The sequence below is a fragment of the Solanum pennellii genome, chromosome 2 (genome assembly GCF_001406875.1).
Source record: "Solanum pennellii chromosome 2, SPENNV200".
In the NCBI taxonomy this organism is placed as follows: domain Eukaryota; kingdom Viridiplantae; phylum Streptophyta; class Magnoliopsida; order Solanales; family Solanaceae; genus Solanum; species Solanum pennellii.
This window is the reverse complement of record NC_028638.1, coordinates 48423034-48430302: the sequence shown is the minus strand read 5'-3', so window position 1 is coordinate 48430302 and position 7269 is coordinate 48423034.

The following is a 7269-nucleotide window of genomic DNA, read 5'->3' as shown; positions in this document are numbered from 1 at the left end:
CTACAAATTTCAGCCAGAAGTGTGTTGTTTCTGTGTAATGCTCTCTATTTTGCTTACGTTGTACCTGTAAATCAGACGGTTGGAATTATTTGGTTGGATATGAAGACGGTGGTAATTTAAATATTGACACGTGGAATTTTTTAAATTATACTAGGCTCTTTTTTTCTTGGAAATGAGAAGGAAAAAAAAAGGATGTGACAAAATTTGGGTATGGAGAGTCTAGAGAGTGATAGCAGTGGTCTAAATTTATTCGAGTTGGATTTATTTAACTTGTACTATAATATATATACTACTATACCATTATTTACACATTGCTTTATAATTTATATGTTAACAAAAAATTAACTATACTTGCTTTATTCAATTTGATTGGAATTTTAAAAAATGAGGGAAAATAAAATATAAAATTGTATAGCGTTGTTTAAGGAAGAAGGAGAAAAAAAGGGGTGATGGGTGGCAGAGTAATTGTAGAAGAGAGAAAGGAGGAAGAAGAGATTTCTAAAATTCAAACGAAACTAGAAAAAAAAGCTAAATTTATTTTTGAACAATGCATAAGTTTTAAAAAATAATCCTTAATTACGCAAAACGTGATATCATTTGGTGTTAGACTTTTATATCATTTATATATAACAAAAAATTTTATTCTAATTTGCATAGTTCAAGAATAAAATTGACTCTAACTAGTAATAACAAGGACATATCTGATTCCAACTATTGATAAAAGATAAATTTATTCTATTACACAAAATTAAGAAAATTTTCACCATTTACGTCATATGAGATAAAGTTCATAGTGACGACACTCTTGTAATACCTTAATATCACGATCTACTTTAATCCTTTTAACGTTTTAATTTGTAAAAGAAAAAAAAAACTCTCATAACATGTACCGTCAAATTTTTATTTATATTACTATATAAGACATTGAAGATTTTTTCCTCTGAGTTAAGGGGAATAGGGGGAAAATAACAAAATTAGTGGACCAGAAACATAATTACATCTCTTTTTATCATATTTGCTTTTTTGTTCTTGTTATTAGCCAAATAATTATATTAATGAAATAGTTTATTGCAATTTGCAGGCAAAGCAAAATAAGTACGGAATTCTTCCCCTTACTTTTTTTTTTGAGCAATACGAAAGTAATAGTATATTATTTCCTCACTATGTAGATCTATAAAAAAGATCTACAGTTAATATTTTTTTTTTTTATGTTTACTAACTAATAACATGATATTATCCTACAATGTGCTGGATTTTCAAAAATTACAATTAAAATTTTAACACATTTTGTTGGAGTTCAAAAACTTTCTTCTTTGTGAAATCTCAACATAGTGGGATGGAGTTCCAAATTTTCACATATTTTGGAAATTTGAAGTTAGACAAAATTCACCTAGTATCTAATAAACTCAAACTTCAACTAAATATATTTTTGGGAAAATTGTATATAATAGCAAACTAATAACCTAAAATAAATGGAGTAGCTAGGGTTTGATTTAATTGTGATCCATAGCAAACGTTTGCAAAAAATTGTCAGACGCCTCTCTCCCAAATATCTCGCTCGCCACTCTCCTCCAATCTCTCGCTCACTTCCTTACTTTTTTTATACAAACACAAGTGTATAAAAATTGCTTCTAATTGTATAAAGTAGAGAAAATTGTATAAATACAAATATTTTTTTTCCCCTCTCTTCCCTTTTCCAGATCTCGCTCACCACTCTCTCAAATCTCGCTCGCCACCCTCGCCTTTCTCACTTATACAAACAGAAGCGAAATGTAGAAATTGGGTTTCTGTTTGTATAAAGCGTGAGAAAATTGTATATACACATGCAAGTACATATATTTTCGTCCTATACACTTATAATTATACAATAAAAATACTCCCCTGCCCAGTTTCTTTGTCTTTCTGTCTTTCTCGTTTTATACAATTTTCAAATTGTATCTAATTTCTCTCTTTCTCGTTTTATACAATTCGATTCAATTGTATATTTCTTGTCAAGTCTCTTTTGTCTTTCTCTCTTTCTCGTTTTATACAAATTCAAATTGTATATAATCGTTTTATACACTTATAATAATACAATTCGTTTTTATACCGTTCTCAACCCAAGTGTCTTTCTCTTTCTTGTTTTATACACTTCGTTTTATACAATTTGCTTCAACTGTATATGTATAGCGAATTATATAGTTTTTATGTTTGTTATAAAGCACAATTATACAAACTTTGCTATAGCATACAAATTTTTTATTTGCTATATGTGAAAGTTGCCCTATATTTTTTCAATGTCCATACATAGAGTAAGGTTTTTATCATAGACTAAAATATCTAGTTCAATGACATGATGTGGTAATTAACATATATGAGTCTTTTATTTTATTAAAGTTGTTATAAAATCAAGCTCATAAGAATATAATCATAAAGAGAATAAGACAAGAGAAGTAGATAGAAGAAGGGGAATTTTCTTCTTATTCAAGTGTATGTAAGTCTCATTTGTCTATATTACAATAGTGAATGAACAACCCTATTTATAGAGTGAGAAATCACTCCAAAGGTCACCATATTAAGTATCATAATAAATAGATATATTCTTATCCAAAAAGGTTCATGTAACCTAGTGAATATGAATGGTTGTTCATGTACCAACCTTATGGACTATCCACTCATTCAATGAATTTATAACACTCCCCCTTGGATGTCCATAGATAATGTGCCTCGTTAAAACCTTACTAGGAAAAACCCTGTGGAAAAAAATTCTAGTGAAGGAAAAAGAGTACACATATCTTTTGATACGCACCATTTGTTGCCTCATTAAAAACCTTGCCAGGAAAACCCAGTGGGAAAAAAACCTCGATCAAGGGAAAAAGAGTGCAACGCGTATTGTACTCCCCCTGATTAAAACATCACTTAATTTCTTGTGATGATGTCTCCAATCTTTGTACATTGTGGTTGGTATATTCTTTTTTAAAGAAAAACCACACATTTCTTGAATATGGTGTGTCATTTATCTCAACCAGACGCGCTTTTGACTTGCTTCATGGAGGACTTTTATTTCTGCAGAGCAACATTTGCTTCATTGATCCCCAAGATATTATTGTGCCTCCACATGCAAACACATAGCGTGATTGAGATAGAACTTTATGCAGATCAGATAAATATTCTGCATCTGCGTAACCAATCAATTTTGTCTTGGATTCCTCGGAATAGAATAAGCCCATAACTATGGTCCTTCGAGGATATTCAATCATGTGTTCAACACCATTTCAATGTCCTTTTATCGGGGAGAAACTGAATCTTGCCAGTAAATTTACTGCAAAACAAATATCTAGTCAAATATTGTTAGTAAGATGCACTAGTGCCCTGATTGCACCAAGATAGAGTTTCATCACCAAGAAACTCATCATCCTTCTTTTGAGATCAAACTGAATCATCATTTATGTCAAGTGATCTCATAATCATTGGGGTACTCAATGAATGCGATTTATCCATATAAAATTGCATCAAAACTTTTCAGTGTATGTGCACTGTTAGACAAATATTTCATTTGTCAAATTATCAATCTGTAGGTCAAGACAAAATTTTGTCTTACCAAGACCTTTTCATAAAAATACAAGGACAATTAGGGTCATTCTTTTGTACCCTTTTTCTTCCTTGACTATTTCAATCCATATAAGGATTCTTGAAGCTTTATTGAAAAAGTTTCTTTCAAACTCTTATATGCTTCAGACACCTCGATTGTTTCAAGGATTTTCATATAACCTTCATTGTCTAGCTAGACATTACAATTATTCATTACATGCATTCAAGTTTTTCATATGTTGCCAGATCAAAACAAACCTCATTGCATCCACCAAAGGAGAAAACATCTCCAATAATGTCAGGATTTTTGCGATAAACCTTTATGCCCCAAGGCACAAACCGTATTTGATATCTTACGGTTATACTATCGCATAATAATTTATTTGTACCCCACTGACATTATACCTTGATTTATGGACTACCAGTCCAAAATGTCACTTTTCTAAGTGAAACAAAATATACTTGAATTGTGCATTTTACTTGGCCAACCATTTATCTGTCCACACTATATGACAGATTTGAATTCAAGATCCTCGTCACAATTTATATCATTGAGCGCTACCTCATATCAAAGATACCGTCGACGGTTATTTGATATCGATTCCAACAAGACATAACTTATCGAGATCTCTTCATTTTTCATTATTTCAGGTACCTGAACCTTTTTCAAGATTTTATGAAGTGTTATGTCAATGTGCTCTTTTATAGCACTTGCCTCATTATCATGACCATATTGATCATTTGCTCCTTCCTTCTTCAAGGAATTTTATATTTGGAATCGATTGGTCTATTACGCTTCCGGCGTATCATAGACTCTGTCCTTCAAGGACTTCACATTGGAGCATTTGCAGCTGAATTATATCATAGGGTCAGTGCATTCATCTGGCAACTGATTTGCAACATTATGCAACTGAATTATCCCTTGAACTTTAAGTTCACATATTTATTTAACGAGGATCTAGATAATTCATAATTAACCTCACACATAATTTTCAGCTGTCAATCATCTCTCCCCCTAATGTTAGAAAATCTAACATTCATTCCAACCTTATTTGGAAGTTCATCTTTGTGCGTGGTGGAGCAATTAAAATCATAACCGCACATTCAACATTTTAGATGAAAATTATATGGTTCCTGACCCTGAACCAATTTTAATGGGGAAACCTTGTTGGTTTGATGCATACATGTGTTGCTACATGTTAAATAAAATTATCTCATACCAAATCTTATTTGGGAGTTTTGTTCTCATAACCATGATTTAGCTATAATTGGAGGCATACAATTTCTGCTAAATCAACCAGCATTATCAATATAATTTCATAGTTTGGAACTGTGCTCTTAATTTTAACAATTCGAGCAAACAACCTTACAAAAACCAATTTGTAAGTTGACAACAAAATACATGTGACCATCGCATAGATGCATCAATCATATAGTTGCAAATGATCCACATGACAGGTGAACGGGCCCATATTCACCCTTTTATATGTTCCAAAAATTTTAGGGGATTACAATCCCAACCTTAGCTGGTACAATGATCATTTTATCAAGAGAACAAGCAACACAAGAGAATTCTTGAAGAATCTTTATTTCTTCATCATATAAATCACCTGAATTCTCAATCACGTTTGCATCACATTTAATCGGAATGGTCAACCAGTCATGCCAACTGATCTTTATTTTAGTACACTTATAATTTACTTTTACATGTGATTTCATCAGCATGTACATGTTTGTATGGAACAAACAAGAGGAAAAGTGGGGTAATCTTTTACATAAACATTTATAACCCTCTTCGGTTGTAGTGATTTATAGTCTCAATATTTATTTTCAATTCATCCGAAACTTAAAAAGTTTCTTTTGAGACTTACTACAACCCCAATATTATTCCTCTGATAATAGCACAACTCGTTAGAGCTTGCAATTAATTTTGTGTACTGTCACATATTGCATGACACCATCCCTATGGTGAGCATCTCCTTCAAGGAGGAAATTATATTATTATTGTCATGGTCAAAATCATTATGAGCAAGACGTCTTTCTTGCTTTACTTTTGTTGTACCATAGGTACACAACCAATGACAAATTTGTATTGCCACACAATAATGACCACAACCCTTATAGGCAAGAACTATTTCTTTCTTTTTCCCTTTCGGTAGTTCATAATAAACATACCATAGTGACATATAAACGTACAATACGATTAGACATTTCTTCCAAATAAAATTTATTTCCTCTCAAACCTCTCGTAGAGGTGAGTTTTGACATATATCATTTTTTTCTCAAACCTTCCATAGAGGTGAGTTGTGGCATATATCCAACCCATAATGATTTTATCACATCTAGACCCATTCTCTTATAGAATGGTCGAGCATGCACGATACTCATCACAAGTCACATTCTCTTCAAGGAATGGACTAATTATTTATATGTACTTCATAAATTTGCATTATAAGCACATTGTCATGGCTTTAAAATTCATCATATTTCCATGACACACCTCAACATCACTTTGAAAGATCAAGTGTACCATCACTTTATCTTCTTGTATCATGATAGAGGATTTATAAACTTGTCAAATTATTGGGTTGACAACATTCACAAGTCTAATGACCTTTCATACCATTTTGATAATAAAAATTGCCTTCACATTTTGAAGGACTATTTGAAGAACTCATAGTGTTCTTCCTTTTATCATTACCACAATGATGACTATTATAATTCTGTCCCTCCACGCCCTTATTCATATCATTAATTATTTGTCATCTTTCAGACTAATCATTCACTGCTACCACATTCATATGATTGAATGGAGCAAGTCAACAGGCGGATTTCAGAGTTATCACATGTTGCTACCACATTCTTTTCAAGGAATGGAGCAAATTCAATATGATGAATTTCAAGACATTTCATCAAAAATATATTATTTTTCTTAGTCATCATTTTATCATCGCTATGGTGCATTGGCTCAAACTCAATGTCTTACCCATATAAGGCGTGTTACGCCATAATTCTATGGGACTTGAACCCAATCACGGTGCATCAAAACTCTAATTGATGTCTTACCCTTTTGGTGCGATAGAACTTGAATCTATCGTCTTATCCTCAAATATTTTTCATTATGGTGCATCCGGACTTTAACCTGATGTCTTACCCTTTTGGTGCGATGAAACTTGAATCCATCGTCTTACCCTTAACCAACGGTATAATAAACCGAAGTACAACATGATTTATTCTTTGAGTCTTTCAAAACAATCAAAATAATATTCAAACTCATGCTATTAAAATTTTATACCTTCTTCCATTTAAGAAGTTTTGTATAGCATGTCATATTCAACCAATAGTAGTATATGTCTTCGGTTCCTGATAATTGTTATTGACTGAACACTATTTTATTCTAAATCATAAAATATTTTAGAAAATACATACCTGATTTTATGCATATAATACTTTGATCTTCATAACGAGATCAACCAAAATGTGAGCTAAAGAAAAACAAGAACTCACTCTCAATTAGATAGAGACTCGTGCTGATAACGTGTTATAAAATCAAGCTCATAAGAATATAATCATAAAGAGAAGAAGACAACAGAAGTAGATAGAAGAAGGGGAATTTTCTTCTTATTCAAGTGTATGTAAGTCTCATTTGTCTATATTACAATAGTGAATGAACAACCCTATTTATAGAGTGAGAAATCA